We start from the raw sequence: 11,056 nt of genomic DNA on the forward strand, positions 1-11,056 counted from the left end.
GCAGCACCAGTACACACCGTAACACCAGTACACACAGTAACACCAGTACACACAGTAACACCAGTGTACACAGTAACATCAGTGTACACAGTAACACCAGTGTACACAGTAACATCAGTGTACACAGTAACCCCAGTGTACACAGTAACACCAGTGTACAAAAAGTAACACAAGTGCACACATTAACACCAGAGAACTCAGTAACACCAGTGCACACAGTAACACCAGGACACACAGTAACACCTGTGTACACAGTAACACCAGTGTACATAGTAACACCAGTACACACAGTAACACCAGTGTACACAGTAACACCAGTACACACAGTAACACCAGTGTACACAGTAACACCAATACACACTGTAACACCAGTGTACACAGTAACACCAGTACACACAGTAACACCAGTGTACACAATAACACCAGTGTACACAGTAACACCAGTACACACAGTAGCACCAGTACACACAGCAACACCAGTGTACACAGTAACACCTGTACAGAGAGTAACACTAGTGTATACAGTAATACCAGTACACACAGTAACACCAGTACACAGTAACACCAGGACACACAGTAACACCAGTACACAGTAACACCAGTGTACACATTAACACCAGTACACACAGTAACACCAGTGTACACAGTCACACCAGTACACTCAGTAACACCAGTGTACACATTAACACCAGTACACACAGTAACACCAGTGTACACAGTCACACCAGTACACTCAGTAACACCAGTACACACAGTAGCACCAGTACACACAGCAACACCAGTGTACACAGTAACACCTGTACACAGAGTAACACTAGTGTACACAGTAATACCAGTACACACAGTAACACCAGTGTACACAGTAACACCTGTACACATAGTAACACCAGTACACAGTAACACCAGGACACACAGTAACACCAGTACACAGTAACACCAGTGTACACAGTAACACCAGTACACTCAGTAACACCAGTGTAAACAGAAATACCAGTGTACACAGTAACACCTGGACACATAGTAACACCAGTGTACACAGTAACACCAGTACACACAGTAACACCAGTACACACAGCAACATGTCATTCGACAAGTTCATGTCGAATTAACTTGAAATGTTGTTGTCTTGCCTCAGTATATAGGCAAGACAACAACATCTCTTTCCAGACGATTAACGATGCATAAGCAACAGGGCTCCATTAAGGAACATATAATCTCTTCCCACAACCAGACCCTCACCAGAGAAGTCTTAACAAAAAACACGGAAATCATCGATAGATACAGCGATAGCAGGCGGCTTGATATTTGCGAGGCACTACACATTAAGAAGTCAACACCAGCAAATTAATGCACAACTATATTCTACCCACTTCAAGACTCCGTACCAATATAGAAGCATCAAGAAATATGGGCCAATAGGCCCTTTGCAGTTACTTCCATTCTTCCCTTTAACTTACGAAATATTATACCCATTGTTTCGTGTTCTGTCTTGTGTTGAAAGTTTGTTTTCACCTCATCCAAAACTGTTGTAACATATCACCTCACCCAAACGCAGGTATATAATCGAAGATGTTTAAGCTCTGTTCAGTTATAGTTGTGTCTGTGTAAACTAAAAGTCTTTGAAAATGTAATAAGTTTTACGAAACGCGCTCAAATGTCGCGTCAGACTAGAAATAAAAATGAATTTTGTAGAATTGATTTTTCAGTTGCCATCAACAGTGAAGAAAAATATAAGAAACATTGAGAAAATTCGTGTTAGAATTATAATATACATATATATATATATATATATATATATATATATATATATATATATATATATATATATATATATATATATATATATATATATATACATATATATATATATATATATATATATATATATATATATATACATATATATATATATATATATATATATATATATATATATATATATATATATATATATATACATATATATATATATATATATACATATATATATATATATATATATATATATATATATATATATATATATATATATATATATACATATATATATATATATATATATATATATATATATATATATACATATATATATATATATATATATATATATATATATATATATATATATATATATATATATATATATATACATATATATATATATATATATATATATATATATATATATATATACATATATATATATATATATATATATATATATATATATATATATATATATATACATATATATATATATATATATACATATATATATATATATATACATATATATATATATATATATATATATATATATATATATATATATATATATATATATATATATATATATATATATATATATATATACCTAACCTAACCTTACCTATAAATATAGGTTAGGTTAGGTTAGGTAGGATTGGTTAGGTTCGGTCATATATCTACGTTAATTTTAACTCCAATAAAAAAAATTGACCTCATACATAATGAAATGGGTAGCTTTATCATTTCATAAGAAAAAAATTAGAGAAAATATATTAATTCAGGAAAACTTGGCTTATTAGGCAAATCGGGCCTTGAATAGTAGGCTGAGAAGTGAGTTCTGGCTACTAGGTACGACATATATATATATATATATATATATATATATGTCGTACCTAGTAGCCAGAACTCACTTCTCAGCCTACTATGCAAGGCCCGATTTGCCTAATAAGCCAAGTTTTCATGAATTAATGTTTTTTCGTCTACCTAACCTACCTAACCTAACCTAACCTAGCTTTTTTTGGCTACCTAACCTAACCTTACCTAGATATATAGGTTAGGTTAGGTTAGGTAGGGTTGGTTAGGTTCGGTCATATATCTACGTTAATTTTAACTCAAAATAAAAAAAAATTGACCTCATACATAGTGGAAAGGGTAGCTTTATCATTTCATAAGAAAAAAATTATAGTAAACATATTAATTCAGGAAAACTTGGCTTATTAGGCAAATCGGGCCTTGAATAGTAGGCTGAGAAGTGAGTTCTGGCTACTAGGTACGACATATATATATATATATATATATATATATATATATATATATATATAAATATATATATATATATATATATATATATATATATATAAATATATATATATATATATATGTCGTACCTAGTAGCCAGAACTCACTTCTCAGCCTACTATTCAAGGCCCGATTTGCCTAATAAGCCAAGTTTTCCTGAATTAATATATTTACTATAATTTTTTTCTTATGACATGATAAAGCAACCCTTTTCTCTATGTATGAGGTCAATTTTTTTTTATTGGAGTTAAAAGTAACGTAGATGTATGACCGAACCTAACCAACCCTACCTAACCTAACCTAACCTATATTTATAGGTAAGGTTAGGTTAGGTAGCCAAAAAAAGCTAGGTTAGGTTAGGTTAGGTTGGTTAGGTAGACGAAAAAACATTAATTCATGAAAACTTGGCTTATTAGGCAAATCGGGCCTTGAATAGTAGGCTGAGAAGTGCGTTCTGGCTATTAGGTACGACATATATATATATATATATATATACATATATATATATATATATATATATATATATATATATATATATATATATACATATATATATATATATATATATATATATGTCGTACCTAGTAGCCAGAACTCACTTCTCAGCCTACTATGCAAGGCCAAATTTGCCTAGTAAGCCAAGTTTTCATGAATTAATTGTTTTTCGACTACCTAACCTACCTAACCTAACCTAACCTAACTTTTTCGGCTACCTAACCTAACCTAACCTATAAAGATAGGTTAGGTTAGGTTAGGTAGGGTTGGTTAGGTTCGGTCATATATCTACGTTAATTTTAACTCCAATAAAAAAAATTGACCTCATACATAATGAAATGGGTAGCTTTATCATTTCATAAGAAAAAAATTAGAGAAAATATATTAATTCAGGAAAACTTGGCTTATTAGGCAAATTTGGTCTTGCATATTAGGCTGAGAAGTGCGTTCTGGCTACTAGGTACGACATATACATATATATATATATATATATATATATATATATATATATATATATATATATATATATATAAATATATATATATATGTTGTACCTAGTAGCCAGAATGCACTTCTCAGCCTACTATTAGATAGTAGGCTCAAAAATATTGAGAAAATTCGAGTTGGAATTGTTAATCTTACTTATGAGTCACTTCTGGGGTGTGAGTTTTCAGTCGCATATAGTCCTGGGGACCATTCAGGCTTGTTCGCATTTGTGTTCCTCAAGTGTGCCCCAAAGAATGAGGAGATTTGATAAAATGCTATGCCCAAGATTACCATCCGAGTGCCGGCCGGGAAGTGGTTCAAATAGCTTCGGCTATCACTTCCTTATGTCCGGTCGTGATGGTCAAGCGGATTAAGGCGTCCTGTAGTTACCAGTTGCGTTGCTCCTGGGAGTATGGGTTCGAGTCACTTCTGGGGTGTGAGTTTTCAGTCGCATATAGTCCTGGGGACCATTCAGGCTTGTTCGCATTTGTGTTCCTCAAGTGTGCCCCAAAGAATGAGGAGATTTGATAAAATGCTATGCCCAAGATTACCATCCGAGTGCCGGCGGGGAAGTGGTTCAAATAGCTTCGGCTATCACTTCCTTATGTCCGGTCGTGATGGTCAAGCGGATTAAGGCGTCCTGTAGTTACCAGTTGCGTTGCTCCTGGGAGTATGGGTTCGAGTCACTTCTGGGGTGTGAGTTTTAAGTCGTATATAGTCCTGGGGACCATTCAGGCTTGTTCGCATTTGTGTTCCTCACGTGTGCCCCAAAGAATGAGGAGATTTGATAAAATGCTATGCCCAAGATTACCATCCGAGTGCCGGCGGGGAAGTGGTTCAAATAGCTTCGGCTATCACTTCCTTATGTCCGGTCGTGATGGTCAAGCGGATTAAGGCGTCCTGTAGTTACCAGTTGCGTTGCTCCTGGGAGTATGGGTTCGAGTCACTTCTGGGGTGTGAGTTTTCAGTCGCATATAGTCCTGGGGACCATTCAGGCTTGTTCACATTTGTGTTCCTCACGTGTGCCCCAAAGAATGAGGAGATTTGATAAAATGCTATGCCCAAGATTACCATCCGAGTGTCGGCGGGGAAGTGGTTCAAATAGCTTCGGCTATCACTTCCTTATGTCCGGTCGTGATGGTCAAGCGGATTAAGGCGTCCTGTAGTTACCAGTTGCGTTGCTCCTGGGAGTATGGGTTCGAGTCACTTCTGGGGTGTGAGTTTTCAGTCGCATATAGTCCTGGGGACCATTCAGGCTTGTTCGCATATATATATATATATATATATATATATATATATATATATATATATATATATATATTTATATATATATATATATGTATATATATATATATATATATATATATATATATATATATATATATATATATATATATATATATATATATATATGCAACAATGATCACAAAAACACTGATCCAAGTATGCAGAATAACCACATATGAAAAATAGAAACGGCTTAACGCGTTTTCGGCTAATTCGCCTTCATCAGAGCAAAGTAGAATGAAGATAAGATTGCTGATCAGACCTTTATATCCGCCTGGGCAGATCACCTGACCACCAAAAATAAGTGGAGGAAAGGAATTATAAGAAAGAAGGTAACTGCAGAAGGCCTATTGGCCCATACAAGGCAGCTCCTATGAATATCTCCAAGTGCCATACGTGTTTAAATGATTGCTATATTGTTTTGACGTGCTATATTGAGGCTTAAATAGGGATCCAACTTGTACATACCGGGGCTCACATTAAGGCTGTTGTTACAATGTTTGATCAGAGCAGACTCGATCACGTTTCGTTCAACAAAATCCTTACTTTTAACAATACATTTTGCCCCTGTGAAGTCGATAGAATGATTACATAAACTGGAATGTAAATACAATGCACTGGATTGCTGGGCTGTACGAATAGCGTATGAATGCTGTTTTAAACGCGAGGAAAGAGATTTACCTGTCTGGCCGATGTAAACACATGCACACTCATTACAAGGGATGGAATACACACACCCTGCTACAGACGAGGGCGAGTTCTTAATTAACATGGACTTAAGTTAACATGGACTTAACTTATCTGCGAGGCACTACACATTAAGAAGTCAACACCAGCAATCAACAGCCAATTAATGCACAACTATATTCTACCCACTTCAAGACTCCGCACCAATATAGAAGCATTAAGAAATATGGGCCAATAGGCCCTTTGCATTTACTTCCATTCTTCCCCTTTAAATTTCCCCAATATTACCCAATATTTCGTGTTCTATCTTGTGTTGAAAGTTTGTTTTCACCTCATCCAAAACTGTCGTACCATATCACCTCACCCAAATGCAGGTATATAAAATGAAAAGCCCTTTGAATTATAGCATAGTAGAACTCTGTTTAGTGTTTGCTGGTTATAGTTGTGCATGTGTAAACTAAAGTCTTTGAAAATGTAATAAGTTATCACGAAACGCGAATTATTAATCTTACTTTTTCGGTCATATTTAATAATATATGTCTACAGGAAAGACTGCTACCAAAATATACTAATATATACATATATATATATATATATATATATATATATATATATATATATATATATATATATATATATATATGTCGTACCTAGTAGCCAGAACTCACTTCTCAGCCTACTATTCAAGGCCCGATTTGCCTAATAAGCCAAGTTTTCCTGAATTAATATATTTACTATAATTTTTTTCTTATGAAATGATAAAGCAACCCTTTTCTCTATGTATGAGGTCAATTTTTTTTTATTGGAGTTAAAATTAACGTAGATATATGACCGAACCTAACCAACCCTACCTAACCTAACCTAACCTATATTTATAGGTAAGGTTAGGTTAGGTAGCCAAAAAAAGCTAGGTTAGGTTAGGTTAGGTAGGTTAGGTAGACGAAAAAACATTAATTCATGAAAACTTGGCTTATTAGGCAAATCGGGCCTTGAATAGTAGGCTGAGAAGTGCGATCTGGCTATTAGGTACGACATATATATATATATATATATATATATATATATATATATATATATATATATATATATATATATATGTCATACCTAGTAGCCAGAACGCACTTCTCGGCCTACTATGCAAGGCCCGATTTGCCTAATAAGCCAAATTTTCCTGAATTATTATATTTTCTCAAATTTTTTTCTTATGAAATGATAAAGCTACCCATTTCATTACGTATGAGGTCAATTTTTTTTATTGGAATTAAAATTAACGTAGATATATGACCGAACCTAACCAACCCTACCTAACCTAACCTAACCTATCTTTATAGGTTAGGTTAGGTTAGGTAGCGGAAAAAGTTAGGTTAGGTTAGGTTAGGTAGGTTAGGTAGTCGAAAAACAATTAATTCATGAAAACTTGGCTTATTAGGCAAATCGGGCCTTGCATAGTAGGCATAGAAGTGCGTTCTGGCTACTAGGTACGACATATATATATATATATATATATATATATATATATATATATATATATATATATATATATATACATATGTCGTACCTAGTAGCCAGAACGCACTTCTCAGCCTACTATGCAAGGCCCGATTTGCCTAATAAGCCAGGTTTTCATGAATTTATATATTTTTCCTAATTTTTTTCTTATGAAATGTTAAAGCTACCCATTTCATTATGTATGAGGTCATTTTTTTTTTATTGGAGTTAAAATTAACGTAGATATATGGCCTAACCTAACCAAACCTATCTTTATAGGTCAGGTTAAGTTAGGTAGCCGAAAAAGTTAGGTTAGGTTAGGTAGTCGAAAAACAATTAATTCATGAAAACTTGGCTTATTAGGCAAATCGGGCCTTGCATAGTAGGCAGATAAGTGCGTTCTGGCTACTAGGTACGACATATATATTATATATATATACATATATATATATATATATATATATATATATATATATATATATATATATATACATATATATATATATATATTAGCTGTACCTAGCCACGCGTTGTTGTGAGCCACAGTAATCTTTCCCCGTTTCCGAGTGCTCCCCACCATTCCCTCGCCCTCCCTCGTCCTCCCAACTGTTCCCAACTCCCCGATCCCGTAGTCCTCCCCACCATTCCTCCCTCCCCTGTCCCTTTGTCCTCCCCACCATTCCTCCCTCCCCCGTCCCTTTGTCCTCCCCACCAGTTCGTATGCGAACTGAACGTTGTGTTAAAATTTCAAAGCAATGATGGAAGAACTTTCGGAAATAAGCGATTTTGAACATACGAACATTTCCATTTTTATTTATATAGATTATATAGGCCGATGTTCCCAGCCCAACAATGCCATAGGCAAATACTTCACCCTAACAATTTCATAGGCCCACGTCCACACCCCAACAATTTCATAGGCCCATGTCCACACCCCAACAATTTCATAGGCCCATGTCCACACCCCAACAATTTCATAGGCCCATGTCCACACCCCAACAATTTCATAGGCCCATGTCCACACCCCAACAATTTCATAGGCCCATGTCCACACCCCAACAATTTCATAGGCCCATGTCCACACCCCAACAATTCTCTAGGCCAATCCTCAACCAAACAATTCAATAGGCCTATATCCAAACCTGAATATATAATTCACCCCAACAATTCCTTAGGCCCATGTCCACACCTTCAACAATTGTATAGACCTGTTTCCACATACCAACAATTGTATGTTGGTGCTGTAAGACAATGGTGGAGCAGAAAGTACTCAAGTACTTACAAAGGATGATGAGTGTGAGGAGCAAGGTGGTCAGGTGGAGCCAGGTGATTCCTTTTTTCAACACAGTTTTGTCTCTCTCTCGTGGTATATCCTCAATGTCTTCAGCGGTGTGGCCTCACCACACACTTACACGGCCATAAGTGTCCTGAGAGTACTGTGGGAGGGTCAATTTGGCAGGTACTTTGGTCACAGGACACCGTCTCTAAGACAGTGAGGAGCATCAATGTTATCTTCTTCTTGATGGTAGCTGCAGTTCTTCTTATCAGAGTTGTTATCTTGTTGTTGGTGACTAAGTGGCGACATTGTTTTCAGTTGAGGAGTGGCAGTGTTATCTCACGGGATTTTTTTTACACCTCGTGTAGCAGCTTACTATTTTTGAGATGATGTCACTCACTCGCTTTCCTGCCATCTTGCTCCGCCTATTTTCTTTGGTTACTGATCCTTGTCGAAACTGACTTTTTAATTTTATTTATTTATATACACAGGAGTTTATTTATATATATATATATATATATATATATATATATATATATATATATATATATATATATATATATATATATATATATATATATATATATATATATATATATATATATATATATATATGCAAAAAGGTGCAAAGAGTTTATGAGAGAACATAGCATTGATGTCTTCATATTCTTGCAAAGCCACTAGCACACAGCGTTTCGAACAGGTTCTTAATTAATCAAACAGATAATTTTAAGTAGGTAAATTGTAGCTAAATTAAGAAAAGTTAACAGGTACATTGTAAGTAAATCTGAAGAAAATTAGTAGGTTCAATTTAGTAAAATTTGAGGATTATTTCTAGGTACATTATAGCATAATTTGAGGATTATTTCTAGGTACATTGTAGTAAAATTTGCGTTCAACATAACAACCATGATATATGTGATTACAACGGTGAAGTTATATGGCTTAGACACATATTTTGGAGTAGCACACGATACAGTGCGAGTGTGAAGCACTAGGTAGAAAACTATGAAAATGAAATTAGGCACTTTTTGGTGTTACTTTTGAATAAGCGGTAGGATGGACAACTTTCTAATTCGTTAGGGAGTGAGTTCCATAGACTATGTCCTTTTATTTCAATAGTGTGCTTATACAGAGTTAGTTTGACTCTGGTGATATCAAAGAGATGTTTAATTCTGGTATGATGATAATGGGTTCTATTACATCTGTCAAAGGAAAGTTTCAGATCAGGGTTTGCATCTAGGAACAAAACTTTTTACATGTAAATGGTTTAGTTTAGATCATTTATTATGCACTCCAAACTCATCCTGTGGGCGGTAGTGGAGAGTGTTACAGAGGCACATAATAGACTCAGGAACTAAGCCCCAAAATTCATATAGCTAAGCAAGTTACAATCTTGATGAACTAGTTACAAAATTCAATGCACATCGTCACATCAACAATGGGCTCGAGACCGACCACAAGTACAGTTTTTAATTTAAGCAACTGACATATGTGGAGGGCTAGTGTCACAATTGATATGTTTGTCCTACACGCCGTCCCCATCCAATAAACAGGAGTGGATTGGTTACAATCTCTCAGATAATACCTACAGTTAGTAAACTGGGGATATTTGGCCACGACTTCTGGCAGCTGATCACTTTGAATGATGTATTTACACATCTCTTGAACATTTATTATAGAGTTGTCTCTGAATTCACGTATTTTTTTGCACTCCATCACATAGCGACGGAGGGTGTGCGAGTGGTTTTCTTGACACATTTAACCATGTAAATGGCACAATAAAATGTGTCCAGTGAGTTTATGTTCATAATGTTTAGAGATTTAAACAGAGAGGGCTGAGTGTTATCTGAAAGCAAAGTTTGTTATTGTTCTGATAGCAGACTTTTGCTGGGTGATGATGAGCTTGAGGTAGTTTGCAGTGGTTGAACCCCATGCACAGATACCGATAGGGGATAGATTAGCGCGTAGTATAATGAGAGGAGAGCAGAGTTTGGAACATATCTATTTTAGAGTGTATTCCGACCGCTTCTGTTTCTTTTTTATAATGTGTTATATGTGGGTACTGAAGTTGAGTCTCTTGTCTAAGTATAAGCCAAGGAACTTTCCAGCCTTTTTATTGCCGATGTTAGCATTGTCTATCTGAAGCTGAATTTCATTTGTTGATAGGCTTCCAAATAATATGTAGTAGGCGCATTTTATGTTTAGTATGAGTTTGTTGGTGGCCATTAATGAGTGGACTTTTTTAAATTAATTTTTACAACATTATTT

The 11,056-nt window shown here is 35.0% G+C and overlaps 1 protein-coding gene across 1 annotated transcript in view; it reads right to left on the reverse strand.

Moving 5' to 3' along the window:
- Positions 1-9,016, reverse strand: part of LOC123756277 (methyltransferase-like protein 27) — a 262,560-nt gene extending 253,544 nt beyond the window's left edge. The window contains exon 1 of the mRNA XM_069305544.1: positions 8,792-9,016. The gene's annotated coding sequence lies outside the window, so the exon portion shown is untranslated. The remainder of the gene's footprint in view (positions 1-8,791) is intronic.
- Positions 9,017-11,056: the final 2,040 nt, after the last annotated feature.

The sequence above is a fragment of the Procambarus clarkii genome, chromosome 55 (assembly GCF_040958095.1).
Source record: "Procambarus clarkii isolate CNS0578487 chromosome 55, FALCON_Pclarkii_2.0, whole genome shotgun sequence".
Taxonomy (NCBI): Eukaryota; Metazoa; Arthropoda; class Malacostraca; order Decapoda; family Cambaridae; genus Procambarus; species Procambarus clarkii.